Source organism: Bos grunniens, chromosome 12, assembly GCF_055505025.1.
Source record: "Bos grunniens cultivar Pamir isolate PY7600 chromosome 12, Bosgru_T2T1.0, whole genome shotgun sequence".
In the NCBI taxonomy this organism is placed as follows: domain Eukaryota; kingdom Metazoa; phylum Chordata; class Mammalia; order Artiodactyla; family Bovidae; genus Bos; species Bos grunniens.
In genome coordinates this window covers 48,096,881-48,115,567 of record NC_141176.1, presented here as the reverse complement: position 1 = coordinate 48,115,567, position 18,687 = coordinate 48,096,881, and positions in this window count along the sequence as shown.

Sequence of the window (18,687 nt, the reverse complement as noted above, 5' to 3'; positions counted from 1 at the left end):
GCAGCTCACAGAACGATTTGTTGCTCAGCACGTTGCCAAGGCCCTACAAGGGGAGCAAATTATCTGCTTGGAGATCTCCTGGAGAACTATGCCAGCAATCCTGATGACTCAGAGCAGGAGACTGCTGACAAACCAGGGTGATGTCACCACTTCCTGCCTCAGGAAGTCTCTCGGAGGGGGAGGGAGAGGCCTGTGGCAGGTAGACAAGATCAAAGGCCTGGGAACATCCCCACTTTCCTTTCTTCTTGTCTTCCCTTTAGGTATAATCTCAAGGAATGTACTTGTCCTTCTGTTTCAACAGTGGCTTGTGTTCTTTGGCTTGAATAGTTGGTTTAAGTCGGTGGACAAAACACTCCCTGAAGGCGCATCCAAGCTCTGGGGTCTGTTTCTGTATACAGCAGCTCTGGGCCACCGCGGTTCCACCTCAAGGCACGGTCAGTATCTCGAAGCAGATGAATCTACTTGCTTCCTCTTATCAGGATTCACCTACTATTCTTCATAGGCCCGGCATGCCGAACCCCAGAACCAACTCTTGCCCCACAGGAAGACTGGGAAGCCCTCTAGATGAACTGGAGTTAACCTCAAGTCCAGGTTCCCTAATCCCTTGACTCTGATGAGCTGCCCTAAACTTAAGTCTCCTGACTCTTGAGACAGGTATGCTATCTCACAAAGAGTGAAGGAGTTGAAGTCAGAACACCCAGCTCAGTCTCTTAGCAGCTATGTTTCCATGAAGAAAAGCAAATCTCTTACTCTTCCTGAACATTATTTCCCTCATTTATTAGATCAGTGTAATAAGTCCATTATAGGATTATCGTAAGGTGCTCAGTTGCTCGGTCCTGTCTGACTCTTTGCGATCCCATGGGCTGTACCCACCAGGCTCCTCTATCCATGGAATTTTCTAGGCAAGAATACTGGAGTGAGTTGCCACCTCCTTCTCCAATAGTAGGACTTCCCTGGTGGCTCAGACGGTTAAGCATCTGTCTACAATGCGGGAGACCCGGGTTCGATCCCTGGGTCAGGAAGATCCCCTGGAGAAGGAAACGGCAATCCACTCCAGTACTATTGCCTGGAAAATCCCATGGACAGAGGAGCCTGGTAGGCTACAGTCCACGGGGTCGCAAAGAGTCGGACACGACTGAGCGACTTCACTTTCACTTTCACTTGCTCCAATAGTAAGGGAGGTAATGTGTATAAAAAAAGACCCAAGACAGTATCACGGCACATATTATATGTCAGTTATGTCTGACACACTCCCTGGTTTTCAACACACTCTTTGGTTGTGACCACCAAATTTATAAGATTAAGCCTGATTACCTGACCTCAGGTTTATTTGAACTACCCCTTTTCAAAAACCAACCCCTCTCTGTTTCAACAATTCTGTTTTCCTGCTCACTGTTCAGTGTGTCTCTTTGATTCTCTCTTGCCTGTAATCATGGCATGATGGGTATACCATATAAAGTACTTATAGAGATGGATTTCTAGAAAACAAACTGGTGCTTTTTCAAAAACGGAAGGCAATGTCACTTTCCTCTTGCTTAGTACTCTGTCCAGGGAGACCTCAGACCAAGATGCTGGCTGCCCATGTGGCCCATCTCTTCCTTGGCCCAGCTCTTGCTGGTTGCTGACCACATAAGTTTACCCAGGAAATAAACCTGTGGCCCAGGGCTAGTTGTTATTAGGCTGGGATCAGAGTGTTAATAATGGCACAATGGGGAGATCCTTCCTTACTCTATATCTGTGTACTAAAGGAGCCATCCAAAGAAGTTTTTTCCAAAAATATGAATCAAACAACTCCAAAAATGAACTTATGCCTTTAACCCTTAAAGCGGGGGCGGGGGGAAGGTATGTTTATAAGCATGTTAGTTCACTAATATTTGATGTAATAGTTGAACAGTACGATTTAGGTCCACCATTTTACTATTTGTTTTTTGTTTGTCCCCACTGGGTTTTTTGCTGGGTTTGTTTTGTTTTGTTCTGTTTTTTGTCCTGTTTCTACTTTCCTGCCTTCTTTTTAGTTATTTGCAAAAAAAAAAAAATTTTTTTTAGAACTCTATTTTAATTTCTCTCTTGGCTTTTTTCCTCCCCTTGGCTTCGAAATCACTGCAGATGGTGACTACAGCCTTGAAATTAAAAGACACTTGCTCCTTGGAAGGAAAGCTATGACAAACCTAGACAACATATTCAAAAGCGGAGACATCATTTTGCCGACAAAGGTCTGTATAATCAAAGCTATGGTTTTTCCAGTAGTCATGTACAGATGTGAAAGTTGGACCATAAAGAAGGCTGAGCACTGAAGAATTGATGCTTTTGAATTGTGATGGCCAAGAACTCTTGAAAATCCCCTGGACTGCAAGGACATCAAAGCAGTCAATCCTAAAGGAAATCAACCCTGAATATTCTTTGTAAGGACTGGTGCTGAAGCTGAAACTCCAATACTTTGGCCACCTGATGTGAAGAGCCGACTCCTTGGAAAAGACTCTGATGCTGGGAAAGATTGAAGTCAGGAGGAGTAGGGGGTGGCAGAAGATGAGATGGTTGGATAGCATCACTAACTCAATGGACATGAGTTTGAGCAAACTCCAGGAGATAGTGAAGGACAAAGGAGCCTGGTATGCTGCAATCCATGGGGTAGCACAATTGGACATGACTTAGCAACTGAACAAAAAATTGGCTTTTTTTAAGAATATTTATTTATGTATTTCTCTAATTGGCTGAACCAGGTCTTAGCTGTGTCAGGCAAACTCTTAGTTGAGGCATGTGGAATCTATTTCCCTGACCAGGTATCGACCTTGGGCCCACTGCATTGGGAGTGCAGATTAGCAACTGGACCACCAGGCAAGCCCCAGCTTTTTTTTTTTTGGTTCTCCTGGGTCCTCATTGCTGGGCACAGACTTTGTGGCTAGTTGGTGGGGTGGTGGGGAGGGTTACTCTTCCCTGCAGTGTGTGGGCTTCTTATTGCAGTGGGTTCTCTTGTTGCAGAACACAGGCTGTAGGCTCATGGGCGTCAGCAGTTGCAGCTTGGATGCTCAGTAATTGTGGCTCATGGGCTCTAGAGCACTGGCTCAGTCATTGTGGCACATGTGCCTTAGTTCCTCTGCAACATGTGGGAATTTCCCAGACCAGGGATCAGACTCATGACCCCTCCATCAGCAGTCAGATTCTCAACCACTAGACCATCAGGGAAGCTTCTAAATTGGCTTTTCACTTATATCTATGTATTTTTTTACTGGTTACTCAATGATTATAGTATACATCTTTAACTTTTCGCAATCTAGAGTTAATATTGTACTAGTTCATATAAAATGCAGAAACCTTGCAACCATATTAAGTCCATTTACCACCTCCCTGCTTTTCCTATAGTTGTCAAATATATTACGTCTATGTTCACATATATTACATCTAGCCCCACAAGACCATGTGATCATTTTTGCCTTAAATATTTATAACACATAAAGAAGTTAGCAGGGAAAAAAATAACATTTGTTAAAACCTCTAAATATTTTTGTTGTTTTGATTTTGTCTCTTTTGTATTTTCCTTCCAGCTTTATTGCTGTACCATTGACATACAGTACTGTACAAGTTTAAGGGGGTACAGATAATGATTTGACTTCCATACATCATGAAATGAGGATCATAATAAGATTAGTGAACATATGTCATATCATATAGACACACTGTTGTTGTTGTTCAGTCGCTAAGTCACGTCCAAGTTTTTACTACTCCGTGGACTGCACCATACCAGTCTTCCCTGTCCTCCACTACCTCCTGAAGTTTGCTCAAACTCATGTCCATTGAGTTGGAGATGCCATCCAACCATCTCGTCCTCTATCATCCCCTTCTTCTCTTGCCTTCAATCTTTCCCAGCATCAGAGTCTTTTCCAGTCAGTTTGCTCTGCGCATCAGGTGGCCAAAGTATTGGAACTCCATCTTCAGCATCAGTCCTTCCAATGAATATTCCAGATTGTTTCCTTTAGGATTGACTGGCTTGATCTCCTTGCAGTCCAGGGGATTCTCAAGAGTCTTCTCCAGCACCACAATTTGAAAACATCAATTCTTCAGTAATCAGCCTTCTTTATGGTCCAACTATCACATCCATACATGACTACTGGAAAAACCACAGCTTTGACTTTACGGACATGAGTCAGCAAAATGACGTCTCTGCTTTTGAATATGCTATCTAGGTTTGCCATAGCTTTCATTACAAGGTCTCTTTTAATTTCATGGCTACACTCACCATTCACCATGGTTTTCCCTAGTTTTTTCAACTTAAGCCTGAATTTTATAACAAGGAGTTCATGACCTTAGCCACTGTCAGCTTCAGTTCTTGTTTTTGCTGACTGTATAGACCTTCTCCATCTTCAACAGCAAAGAAACATAATCAATATGATTTTGTTATTGACCATCTTGTGATGCCTATGTGTAGAGTTATCTCTTGAGTTGTTGGAAAAGGATGTTTGCTGTGACCAGCATGTTCTCTTGACAAAACTTCGAAATAAACCAAGATCATTCTGCCATTTTTGAGGGTGCACCCAAGTACTGTATTTCAGGCTCTTTTCTTCTAAGGGATTCTTGACAATAGTAGTCAATATAATGATCATCTGAACTAAGTTTATCCATTCCCAGCCACCTTAGTTCACTGATTCCTAGTATGTCGATACTCAATATTTCCATTCCCTGCTTGACCACATCCAATTTACCTTGATTCAAGGACCTAACATTCCAGGTTCCTATGCAGTATTGTTATTTACAGCATTGAACTTTACTTTCACCACCAGACACATCCACAACTGATCGACATTTCCACTTTGGCCCAGTCTCTTCATTCTTTCTGGAGCTATTAGTAATTGCCCTCCACTCTTCCCCAGTAGCATATTGGATACCTTCTGACCTTGGAGCTCATCTTCCAGTGTCATATATTTTTTCCTTTTCATACTGTTCATGGGGTTCTCAAGGAAAGAATACTGGAGTGGGTTGTCATTTTCTTCTCCAGTAGACCACATTTTGTCAGAATTCTTCACTATGACCCATCCATGTTGGGTGGCCTCATATGGCATGACTTTATAGCTTCATTGAGTTATGCAAGCCCCTTTGCCACGACAAAGCTGTGATCCATGAAAGGAATAGATACATTAAAGAAATTTTAAAAATATTTTTTCCCTATGATAATTCAAGATTTACTCTCTTAACAGCTTTCATAACAGCTTTCATATATATAATGTAGAACAGTGTTATTTATCATGCTGATACCCTTAGTACTTATTTATCTTATAACTAGAAGTTATAAGATAACTTTTGATCACCTTTATCCAATTTCTGCCCCACTCCCCCCACCCTGCCCTACTCCCCCCACCCTGCCCCACTCAATGGCTCTAATTTTCTTGAAGGAAAATTGTCTTAGTAAGTTGCCTGGAAGATCTAAACACTTTGTATCTAATATATCATAATATGAGCTCTTCTCATTAGCCCCAAGTAACTGGCTTTATTTTTAGTTTTTTAGACAGTTTATTTGATGTCATTCCAAGATTATAAGCAGTTTAAAGAAAACAAACAAAACAAAACAGTGAACAAACCTGTTTCACTTTTGGCCAAAACATTAGCATTGCTGGTAATTTCATAACAATCATATTGTCAAGGGAAGAAACAACACATCTTTCAACAAATAAATATCTCACATTCTGATGGGGAAGGCTTAAGACAAAAAGATCATCCTTGAAGTTCTATTGGCCATTTCTATTTTTTAATAATCTCCTTTTTGGGCAGATATTTTTACAATAACTGAAACAGCATTCAAGACACTCAGAATGTATCTTTGAAGACCCTACAGCTATAAATGTAGCCAATTAAAATTTCCATTTATATTTCTACAAAATTTATGAAGTATTGTGAGGAGCTATTACAATGACAACCTTAATTTGGTTCTGCAATCCTATAAAACCTCTGGTTTTCCACCATCTTCTCTATGCCTGATAAAAGGTGAAACAGGAAAAGCAGCTGCAAACTTCTGGCCAATTCACCTGGGGTAATCCAAGTGGGAGTGAATTCAAAACCCAGAAGCAATTAAAATTCAAAGAGGAATCAGTAACATATTCACCAAAACTTATGTTTGCACAGCTTTTTTTCTTTTGACAGAAAATGACTGCTTTTGTTTGTACCATTTTTAAATCAATTTCTTTTTTATTGAAATATAGTTGGTTTAAAATGTTATGTTAGTTTCAGGTATACAGCAAAGTGATTCACACACACACACATATGTTCTTTTTCATATTTTTTTCTATTATCAGATTAGATCAGTTGCTCAGTCGTGTCCGACTCTTTGCGACCCCATGAATCGCAGCACACCAGGCCTCCCTGTCCATCACCAACTCCCGGAGTTCACTCAGACTCACGTCCATCGAGTCAGTGATGCCATCCAGGCATCTCATCCTCTGTCATCCCCTTCTCCTCCTGCCCCCAATCCCTCCCAGCATCAGAGTCTTTTCCAATGAGTCAACTCTTCCCATGAGGTGGCCAAAGTACTGGAGTTCCAGCTTTCGCATCATTCCTTCCAAAGAAATCCCAGGGCTGATCTCCTTCAGAATGCACTGGTTGGATCTCCTTGCAGTCCAAGGGACTCTCAACAGCCTTCTCCAACACCACAGTTCAAAAGCATCAATTCTTTGGCTCTCAGCCTTCTTCACAGTCCAACTCTCACATCCATACATGACCACAGGAAAAACCATAGCCTTGACTAGACGAAACTTTGTTGGCAAAGTAATGTCTCTGCTTTTGAATATGCTATCTAGGTTGGTCATAACTTTCCTTCCAAAGAGTAAGCGTCTTTTAATTTCATGGCTGCAGTCACCATCTGCAGTGATTTTTCTATTACAGGTTATTACAAAATATTGAGTATAGTTCCCTGTGCTATACAGTAGGTCCTTGCTGGTTATGTATTTTATATGTAATAGTGTGTGTATGTCATGTTTTTGTACCTATTCTAAAGACAAATATCACTGGAGAAATAAAGAAATTATTATCCTCTGGCAAATAAATGCACGTGGACCCTAGTTGTCATCTTCAAACAAGTATCCTAAGGTTTAGACTAGATGGCCCTGCCTGCTTCACTCCTTAGTCTTAGAAAATAAAACAAAGACAGGCTATCCCTCTAAGAATTTAGAGTATTAATTATCATGGTCTTATTTTTATGAAAGTCATTTCTTTATTTTATACCTTTAGGGTTCAAACAGTGTTTCGTTTTGCATTTTGTAGTTGTTGTTGCTGTTGCTGCTTTTGGCCACAAGGCATGCAGGATCTTAATTCCCCAACCAGGGATCAAGCCAATATAGAGAATCCTCTTAAGATTCATAGGGCTTCCAAGGTGGCTCAGTGGTAAAGAATCCATCTGCCAATGTAGGAGATGTGGGTTCTATCCCTGAGTGGGGAAGATCCCCTGGGGAAAGAAATGGCAACCCACTCCAATATTCTTGCCTGGGAAATCCTATGAACAGAGGACTCTGGCAGGCTACAGTCAGTCCATGGGGTTACAAAAGAGTCAGACATGACTTAGTGATTAAACAATATAGGTATATATATTTGTGTGTGTATGTGTGTGTGTAAAATGGAATCACTTTGCTATATACCTGAAACACTGTGAATCAACTATAGTTTGGGAATTCCCTGGCAGGCTAGTAGTTAGAACTTGGCGCTTTCTCGGCTGGGGCCCAGGTTGAATCCCTGGTTGGGGAACTAAGATCCTGCAAGTCCTGCTGCATGGCCAAAAACAAAAACAAAACAAAGCCCACTGTAGTTCAGTTCTTTACAAAAGAAGAAATTAGTGTACTCAGCAAAGCAAGTGCACTTAAGTTCCAAAGACTTCAAAAGTGGCTTAAAAACTTATGTAGTATAAGGATTTTTCAAAATAGTTGCTACTAGAACATGGAACAATAGCTTTTCAATAATTTCTGATGAGATTTCATGACCACTCTCTATATTTTTAACTCAGATTTAAATCACTTTAATTTTCTTGGTCTAATGTACCTAAGATTTCTTCCATCTTTATGAGGTATTTTTACCTTCATGAGGTATTTTTACCTTTATGAGGTATTTTTACAGTTTCTTTATTTAATCCACACATATTTATTGAGCAATGACTATGTCCTAATCCCAGTGTGGAAAATTCAGAAACAGAAAAAATTATTTTTCCCTGTGTCATTTTTTGTCAAGAAACAATATCTTCTTGTACAACTCTTTACAATTGTAGGCCCCAGTATTAGTACCTCAATGAAAATTGCTTTTAACTATTTTGTAATAAGTAATCCCCAAATACTTTAATACATGCCTCGATCTAAACCTACAGTTCTTTAATTTTCTCAGGTCTTTCACTGACCTTCATGTAAGAAACAGAGCCTCCCATCATCAAACTACCAAAGGTTGGCTCAGTTTCAGGGAAAGGACAGAATCAACCATTCAGAATTATCCAGTAGTTTCCAAAGGGTCATGGGTACACATTTCATGTTTTCTTCTGCACATACTGTCCTTCTTAAAGCCCCTTCCTCCTTCTGCTCTTGTTAATTTTTATCAAAATTATCTGTGCTTGTTGTAGTAAAAATTTAAATACTTCTATAAAGTTTTGTTTTTTTTTAATGAAACACCAATAATCCCACCTTACCTTTTCCTGCCATTACTCCATCCCTAAAGACACCCACATTCAACACATTCAGTCTGCAATGTTTTCCTCCATATTTCTACATGATATGTATGAATGACCATCTCTTTGGTGGCACAAATTTTATTTTATGTGGAATAAATAATATGTGTGTATGTGTGTATATGTTTTTTTAGTTTTCTATATACAGATTTCTAATTCAGTTCAGTTCAGTTCAGTCGCTCAATCGTGTCTGACTCTTTGTGACCCCATGAATTGCAGAACACCAGGCCTCCCTGTCCATCACCAATTCCTGGAGTTTACCCAAATTTATGTCCATCGAGTTGGTGATGCCATCCAGCCATCTCATCCTCTGTCGTCCCCTTCTCCTCCTGCCCTCAATCCCTCCCAGCATCAGGGTCTTTTCCAGTGAGTCAACTCTTCGCATGAGGTGGCCAAAGTACTGGAGTTTCAGCTTCACAGTCCTTCCAATGAACACCCAGGACCAATCTCCTTTAGAATGGACTGGTTGGATCTCCTTGCAGTCCAAGGGACTCTCAAGAGTCTTCTCCAACACCACAGTTCAAAAGCATCAATTCTTCGGCGCTCAGCCTTCTTCACAGTCCAACTCTCACATCCATACATGACCACAGGAAAAACCATAGCCTTAACTAGATGGACCTTTGTTGGCAAAGTAATGTCTCTGCTTTTGAATATGCTATCTAGGTTGGTCATAACTTCCCTTCCAAGGAGTAGGCATCTTTTAATTTCATGGCTGCAATCACCATCTGCAGTGATTTTGGAGCCCCCAAAAATAAAGTCAGCCACTGTTTCCACTGTTTCCCCATCTATTTCCCATGAAGTGATGGGACCAGATGCCATGATCTTAGTCCTCTGAATGTTGAGCTTTAAGCCAACATTTTCACTCTCCTCTTTCACCTTCATCAAGAGGCTTTTTAGTTCCTCTTCACTTTCTGCCATAAGGGTGGTGTCATCTGCATATCTGAGGTTATTGATATTTCTCCCGCCAATCTTGATTCCAGCTTGTGCTTCTTCCAGCCCAGCGTTTCTCATGATGTACTCTGCATATAAGTTAAATAAGCAGGGTGACAATATACAGCCTTGATGTACTCCTTTTCCTATTTGGAACCAGTCTGTTGTTCCATGTCCAGTTCTAACTGCTGCTTCCTGTCCTGCATATAGGTTTCTCAAGAGGCAGGTCAGGTGGTCTGGTATTCCCATCTCTTTCAGAATTTTCCACAGTTTATTCTGACCCACACAGTAAAGGCTTTGGCATAGTCAATAAAGCAGAAATAGATGTTTTTCTGTAACTCTCTTGCTTTTTCAATGATCCAGCGGATATTGGCAATTTAATCTCTGGTTCCTCTGCCTTTTCTAAAACCAGCTTGAAAACAACAGAATGGAAAAGACTAGAGATCTTTTCAAGAAAATTAGAAATACCAATGGAACATTTCATGCAAAGATGGGCTCGATAAGGGACAGAAATGGTATGGACCTAACAGAAGCAGAAGGTATCAGGAAGAGGTGGCAAGAATACACAGAAGAACTGTACAAAAAAGATCTTCATGACCCAGATAATCACGATGGTGTGATCACTCACCTAGAGCCAGACATCCTGGAATGTGAAGTTAAGCAGGCTTTAGAAAGCATCACTACGAACAAAACTAGTGGAGGTGACGGAATTCCAATTGAGCTATTTCAAATCCTGAAAGATGATGCTGTGAAAGTGCTGCACTCAGTATGCCAGCAAATTTGGAAAACTCAGCAGTGGCCACAGAACTGGAAACGGTCAGTTTTCATTGAATCCCAAAGAAAGGCAATGCCAAAGAATGCTCAAACTACCACACAGTTGCACTCATCTCACACGCTAGTAAAGTAATGCTCAAAATTCTCCAAGCCAGGCTTCAGCAATACATGAACCATGAACTTCCAGATTTCTAATTAACTACCCCCCACCAAGTCTTTATTAAATGTCTAAATCAGGGGTCAGCAAACTTTTTGTATAAAAGAGACAGACAGTAAATATTTTAGGCTTTCTGGTTCACATACAGTTTGCTGCACTTTTTGGCCCAATGCTTTTTTTTCTTTATTCCTCTCTTTTTTTTTTCCTCCAACCTTTTTAAAATGTAAAAAAAAATCATGCCTTAGGTTGGATTTGGACTTCAGACTACAATTTGTTAACCTCCAGCTTAAATCTCTTTGAAAGACATTCAGATGTATGCAACATTCTGTTCATTTCATAATCTTGGATAAGATTCTCCTAGAGGTTTTTCATTAGCTCTGATCTGGCCTTGTTGTCTGTTCTCTCACGTTATCCTGAGGATCCCCTTCACTTCTCATCTGCACAGGGTCCCATGCACAGATTATCTTCAGTATTTCATGTCTTTCTCTTTCTTGCTTTACTCCCTCATTTTGATGAAATGTAGACTTAAGCAACTTAATGAAAGGTAAAAGAGTAACAAATTTGAGAGCCTGCATGTCTAAAAATATCTTATTCTTTCCTCACACCTGACTGGTGGTATGGCTGGGTATAAAATTCTAGATTAGAACTCATTTTTCTTCAGAATTCTGAAGGCATTTCTCCTCTATCTGCTAGATTCCAATGTCACTGCTGAAAAATTTGAAGCTTTTCATCCTTCTTTATACATGACTTATTTTCTCTCTGGGAATTTTAGGAAATAATTTTTGGCCTCAGGGTTTGAAGGTTCATATAAATATAGATCTATTCACACTGGTGTCTTAAGACATCAAAACCTTATACTCTTGAAATTCATGTCCTTTGATTTTAAGGAAATTTCTCAAATTACTTTCTTAATATTTCTCCTTGCCCTCATTTTTTCTATTCTTTCTTTCTGGAACTTATATTTAGATGATGGAACTCTATCTTCTTTTAGTTTCACTCTATCCTCTTTTGCTTTTTTCTGTTTACTTTTGATTCTTTCATTGCTGCTCTCATACCTCTAATTTTAATCTTTTGCTCTACATGTTCAGAACATTCCTGTTTGCTACATAGTTGTAGTATCTTTCTTATATCTCTGAGATATGAGAGATATTAATAGCTATTAATAGCTTTGCTTTATATTTTGCCTATCTTCAGTTCAGTTCAGTCACTCAGTCGTGTCTGACTCTTTGTGCCCCCATGGACTGCAGCATGCCAGGCCTCCCTGTCCATCGCCAACTCTCAGAGTTTGCTCAAACTCATGTCCATTGAATTGGTGATGCCATCCAACCATCTCACCCTCTGTAATCCCTTTCTCGTTCTGCTTTCAATCTTTCCCAGCATCAGGGTCTTTTAAATGAGTCAGTTCTTCACATCAGGTGGCCGAAGTACTGGAGTTTCAGCTTCAACACCAGTCCTTCCAATGAATATTCAGGACTGATTTCCTTTAGGATGCACTGGTTGGATCTCCTTGCAGTCCAAGGGACTCTCAAGAGTCTTCCCCAACACCACAGTTCAAAAGCATCAATTCTTCAGTGCTCAGCTTTCCTTATAGTACTCACATCCATACATGACTACTGGAAAAACCATAGCCTTGACTAATGGATCTTTGTTCATAAAGTAATGTCTCTGCTTTTTAATATGCTGTCTATGTTGGTCTTAACTTTCCTTCCGAGGAGTAAGCATCTTTTAATTTCATGGGTGCAATCACCATCTGCAGGGATTTTGGAGCCCCAAAAAAGTAAAGTTTGCCACTGTTTCCACTGCTTCCCCATCTATTTGCCATGAAGTGATGGGACCGGATGGAATGACATTAGTTTTCTGAATGTTGAGTTTTAAGCCAACTTTTTCACTTTCCTCTTTCACTTTCAACAAGAGGCTCTTTAGTTCTTCTTCACTTTCTTCCATAAGAGTGTTGTCATTTGCATATCTGAGGTTATTGATATTTCTCCCAGCATTCTTGATTCCAGCTTGTGCTTCCTCCAGCCCAGCATTTCTCATGATGTACTCTGCATATAAGTTAAATAAGCAAGATGACAATATACAGCCTTGATGTACTCCTTTTCCTATTTGGAACCAGTACGACTGAAGTGACTTAGCAAGCAAGCAAGCATGCTGTTCTATGTCCAGTTCTAACTGTTGCTTCCTGACCTGCATACAAATTTCTCAAGAGGCAGGTCAGGTGATCTGGCATTCCCATCTCTTTCAGAATTTTCTACAGTTTATTGTGATCCACACAGTCAAAGGCTTTGGCATAGTCAATAAAGCAGAAGTAGATGTTTTTCTGGAACTCTCTTGCTTTTTCGATGATCCAACAGATGTTGGCAATTTGATCTCTGGTTCCACTGCCTTTTCTAAAACCAGCTTGAACATCTGGAAGTTCCCGGTTCACATATTGCTGAAGCCTGGCTTGGAGAATTTTGAGCATTACTTTACTAGCGTGTGAGATGAGTGCAATTGTGCGGTAGTTTGAACATCCTTTGGCATTGCCTTTCTTTGGGATTGGAATGAAAACTGCCCTTTTCCAGTCCTGTGGCCACTGCTGAGTTTTCCAAATGTGCTGGCATATTGAATGCAGCACTTTCACAGCATCATCTTTCAGGATTTGAAATAGCTCAATTGGAATTCCATCACCTCCACTAGCTTTGTTTGCGGTGATGCTTCCTAAGTCTCACTTGACTTCACATTCCAGGATGTCTGGCTCTAGGTGAGTGATCACACCATCGTGATTATCTGGGTCATGAAGATCTTTTTTGTACAGTTCTGTATATTCCTGCCACCTCTTCTTAATATCTTCTCCTTCTGTTAGGTCCATAACATTTCTGTCCCTTATTGAGCCCATTTTTGCATGAAATATTCTCTTGCTATCTCTAATTTTCTTGAAGAGATCTCTATTCTTTCCCATTTTTATGTCTTCCTCGATTTCTTTGCACTGATCACTGAGGCAGGCTTTCTTTTCTTTCCTTGGTCTTCTTTGGAACTCTGCATTCAAATGGGTATATCTTTCCTTTTTTCCTTTCCTTTTCATTTCTCTTCTTTTCACAGCTATTTGTAAGGCCTCCTCAGACAGTCATTTTGCCTTTTTGCGTTTCTTCTTCTTTTCGATGGTCTTGATCCCTGGCTCCTGTACAATGTCATGAACCTCCATCCATAGTTCATCAGGCACTCTATCAGATCTAGTTCCTTAAATATATTTCTCACTTCCACTGTATAATTGTTTTTTTTTTTTTTAAACTTTACAATATTATGTTAGTTTTGCCAAATATCGAAATGAATCCGCCACAGGTATACATGTGTTCCCCATCCTGAACCCTCCTCCCTCCTCCCTCCCCATACCATCCCTCTGGGTCGTCCCAGTGCACCAGCCCCAAGAATCCAGTATCATGCATCGAACCTGGACTGGCGACTCGTTTCATACATGATATTATACATGCTTCAATGCCATTCTCCCAAATCTTCCCACAGGTCATACCTGAATGGTCTAGTGGTTTTCCCTACTTTCTTCAATTTAAGTCTGAGTTTGGCAATAAGGAGTTCATGATCTGAGCCACAGTCAGCTCCCAGTCTTGTTTTTGCTGACTGTATACAGCTTCTCCATCTTTGGCTGCAAAGAACATAATCAATCTGATTTCGGTGTTGACCATTTGGTGATGTCCATGTGTAGAGTTTTCTCTTGTGTTGTTGGAAGAGGGTGTTTGCTATGCCCAGTGCGTTCTCTTGGCAAAACTCTATTAGATTTTGCCCTGCTTCATTCTGTACTTCAAGGCCAAATTTGCCTGTTACTCCAGGTGTTTCTTGACTTCCTACTTTTGCATTCCAGTCCCCTATAATGAAAAAGACATCTTTTTGGGGTCATCTTTTTTGCCTGTCTCACATGGTGGAAAGGAAATGGCAACCGACTCCATATTCCTGCCTAGAGAATCCCAAGAACAGACAAGGCTGGCAGTTGTGGTTTGTGGGGTTGCAAATTGTCAGACATGACTGAGTGCGCATCAAGTACCTCAAGTATCTTACACAGTGTTTTATTTTTCCTTCAAGTTGCTCTTCCTTGCTTTATCTCTTTCATATTAAATGGTTTCCTCAGGTATCTGGTAATTCTTGGTTGTTTATTAATAGTGAGGGAGCAAATTATCTGGTTGGGCCATATTGTTGGAGAACTTGGGAATTTCAGTACATCCTGATCGTTCTTCCTGGGCTGGAAGACTTTCCCAGCCTCCTGCCTGGAGGATAAAGGCTTGACTCCAGTATTCTAGGAATCAAGGAATGGCTTCCAGCAACAAACGTGCACGCTTATTTAATTCTCCTACTTTCTATTTGGCACTTCTCCCCTCAACTGGACCTGTAGTCTACTGATTTAGAGACCCTCTGTCTTTACCTTCTCCAGAGAATTCTCCAGAGAATAAGCAGATAAATCTCCATTCCTCGGTGGGGCCTAGCTTGTTATTTCCTGTTCACAGTGTTGATGTTATAGCGGGAGTGGGGGGAGGGGAAGAAGTGAACTAGGTAATTAACAACTTCTTAGACAAACTTTTAACAAGTGCATATTGCTCTGCTTTAGAAGTATTTGAGACTACAGATTCCTGAGATCTTTTGGGATTTTTGTGAGGATTAGAATCAGGTTTGTTCCTAGTTTTCTCCACCACTACTTTAGGATTTAGCTTTTTCAGTCCTGCTCAGCTTATTGCCTCATCTATCTAGCTTTTCCCAGTGATCACAAGCTTGTTGGTAATTCTGTTTTCCTTTTTTACTCATAGGGTTATTCCTTAAAGGAAAAAAACTCTTCACTTTAGTGGGTTTTTTAAGGAAGCTGCAAAATTAGATGTGTCTAACCTACCATTTGTTTTTCCTAGAAGTCTGTATAGTGTTTTAGTTTCCTGTTCAAATGGTTTCATACATACATCATCATTCAAATGTCTTTGTATGCCAAATAGCATTAAGCTTTTACATTTATGTTCAAGAATATTACCATTTCTATCACCCCAAATGCTTTCATGGGGTGGTAATCACTAAAAGTGGTTAAGTAAAATAAAGATTGCTGGTTTATAAAGAAAAAAGAACATTCTGAGTTTTCCTGTAGCAAACTCTTCTAATTATACATAGCTCTCATGTGATTTGTTATGCTTCTTTTTGCCTTAATAATCATTTTTATACAAATATTAAATATAAATAATTGCCAGGTTTTGTCACTGGTAACTCTAGTATGAGTAAAAAGGGTCGGGGGGTGAGGGTGGGGAGTGTCTCCTATTGATTACTTTGAGACTACAGTAAAGAATCTAACCAAAGATGGAATTTGGTTAACTTCAAAGTAGAGACCAGATTTAGTAATGGAGAATAAAGCTCTGTTTTGTTATGTTACAGTCCATGAGTTAATCCAAAGAGCTCTGGTGGGCTTAGTTGCAGATAGGAAAAGGAATCTAGCTAGATTTTGAAGAAATTTTTATGTAGGCAGGCCAAGTCATGTTTATCTAAGGATTCTCTAATTGGATGCCATGAAGTGATGCATTTAACACAAGCTGCATCGTAAGAATGAAATAACATAATGAAGCAAAACAGAAAATGAGGTAACTTGGGCAGGGGGTGGAAGGGAGAATGACAACTAACGGAAGATGGTTAAAGCTCGGAGCATTACTAACTTGATGTCAAATAACATCATTATGTTCTGGCTAACTGGAATCTTGTGTCTTAATCAATTTTCATCTAGTTGGGGTAGCTTGTTTATCAAGAAACTGGTCACAGCATATTTGAATGCAGCTATTTATTTAGTGGATATGCTAACAATGAGAAATTAAATTGTCTGCAGCTTTGAAAGTGTGTTAGGCACAACTGTCTAAAATAATTCTCCCTTTGAAAATTCAATGTTTGAAAATTCACAAGGCACTACCTGTTTGCTCACCTTGTAATCAGTTTCAGTCACACACCTGATCAAGAATCCAGCGCCAACGCTGCATCAACAGGGCAACGTGAAGAGGAAATCTGTTGACCATCAGACAGATTCAACCCCTTCAGGGCTTAAACCAATTCACACAGCACTGTAAAACTATTTTTGACATCTGCTTTATCAATCACTAAGAGCAGGAATACAAAAGCAATCTGAGAAGTGGTGTTTCTTCCAAGAAATTGACAATCTGAGGAGGAAAAACATACACGAAAGCAGCTGGAAAATATTCAAATGCTGAAGTGTCATCCTGTCTCCAAATGCAAAAGAGGTTCTACTGAGTGTGACCAAGAAAGACAGCATCTGAACTGTGCTCTGGCACACAAGGATGTGAACTGGGAGCTGGCAAGAGAAGAGAAAGGGCAGCTTTCTACAAAAGGAGAAAAGGAGAATAAAGAAAGGGAGAGAGGGACTCCCCCGGGGGTCCAGTGCTTCCAATGAACCAGGTGGTGGTTTGATCTCTGGTCGGAGAACTAAGACCCCTGATGCTGCCTGGTCCAAAAAAAAAGGAGACACTAGAAACACTTGTGATCTGTAATCTGGAGTAAATTGGTACTGAAGCGTGAGGAAGCCGAATACAGTTAAGTGCTGGAACCAAAGCAAGCAGGACGTTTCTAGGCACAAGAAAACTTAATTCTTATAATTATCAACTGAATACTTACCCATCTCTGATGCATCATTAGACATCTCTGTCTTTGCTTCAGAAACCTGGTAGGCTTTCTATCTCAATTTCTAGAAATAAATTTAAGCCAAAGAAATTATGTTTTACACCCATGAAAGAATGAGGTTCCGGCTGGGGAATGAGCATGCCCTCTTCTTGAGCTGAGTTGAGTGACACGGAGAATGAGGGGTCCAGTAATGAGGAAGGCTGAATAAACTCACGATGCCAAATTATGTAACTGCAATTTTACCTTATTTTCCATCAGGGGTTTTTCCACTTCTTGAAAATATATGACAGTGATACTGAATTCTTTTCCTTCACTCCAAACTTTATCCTAAACTTTCACTCTAGCTTCTGCTTGAAACTTTATTCTAGAAGTTTGAGTTACTGCAAAGATAATACAGAATTCCTATATACCCCACCCTCAGCTTCCTCTATTTCATACTTTATTCAAATTGCCTCAGTTTTCCCCCATGTCCTTTCTGTTCCAGAATCGCATTTTGTTTTTGTTTCATTTAGGTTTCTCTTGGCTGTGACAGCTTCTCAGTTTTCCCGTTTTCAAGACCTTAAGTTTTGACTACTGGTTGGATAGTTTGCAAAACGTCCCTCATATGGGATGTCTAATGTCTTTCTCATGCTTACACAGGGCTTACGTGTTTTAGGAGGAAGACCACAGAGGCAAAGTCCCATTTTCATCACATCAAACCAAGAGTATATACTTCGAGAACATGACTTATCTGTTGACAAGGACCTTGATCACCAGCTGAGTGTTTGGCAGGTTTTTGTAACTGTAAAGTGACCCCCCTCCCTTCCCTCTTGGCTATATTGTACTCTTTGTAATAAAGTCACTTTATGCAGCCTGAACTTAAAGAGTAGAGAGTTACATTCTACCAGAGACTCGATCTACAAAAACTGGAGATCTTTTCAGATCTCTTTCCGATTTTTTCAATCATTTATATTAGCATGGACTCATAGGTCCGTGCTAATAAAAAAACAGGATTGGTTACAATTCAATCATGTTTTATACTGCTGCTCTGACATTCCTGCATCACTGTGGGAATTATGATTGCTTACAGTCTTACGCTGTAAGATACTCCAGGTTTATTTTGTACATCCACTCTCAAAATCAGCCATGTCTCCAAGAAGCCCCAGTTCTTTTCACTGGAGGTGACACTAGAAGCCAAGGTGTAGGCTCCCAGGTATATCGTTACTAGTGGTTAAAATCAATTTTGTTCTTTTGACAAGGAAAAAAAGTTTAAAAACCTTATTCTTGTTTTACCTCTGACAATACAACTAGGATATACAAGGAATTCTCTGACAGTCCAGTGGTTAGAACTCAGCTCTTCAACTGCTGGGGCCTGGGTTCAATCCCTGGTCAGGCAACTAAGTTCCCACAAGCCAAGAGGCGCAACCAAAAAAAAATTTAAACTAGGATATACAAATTACCTCCAGTGTCTACGGTAATGATCTTGAAAACATAAAATCAGTAATGTATGTGTGTACTGACCAGA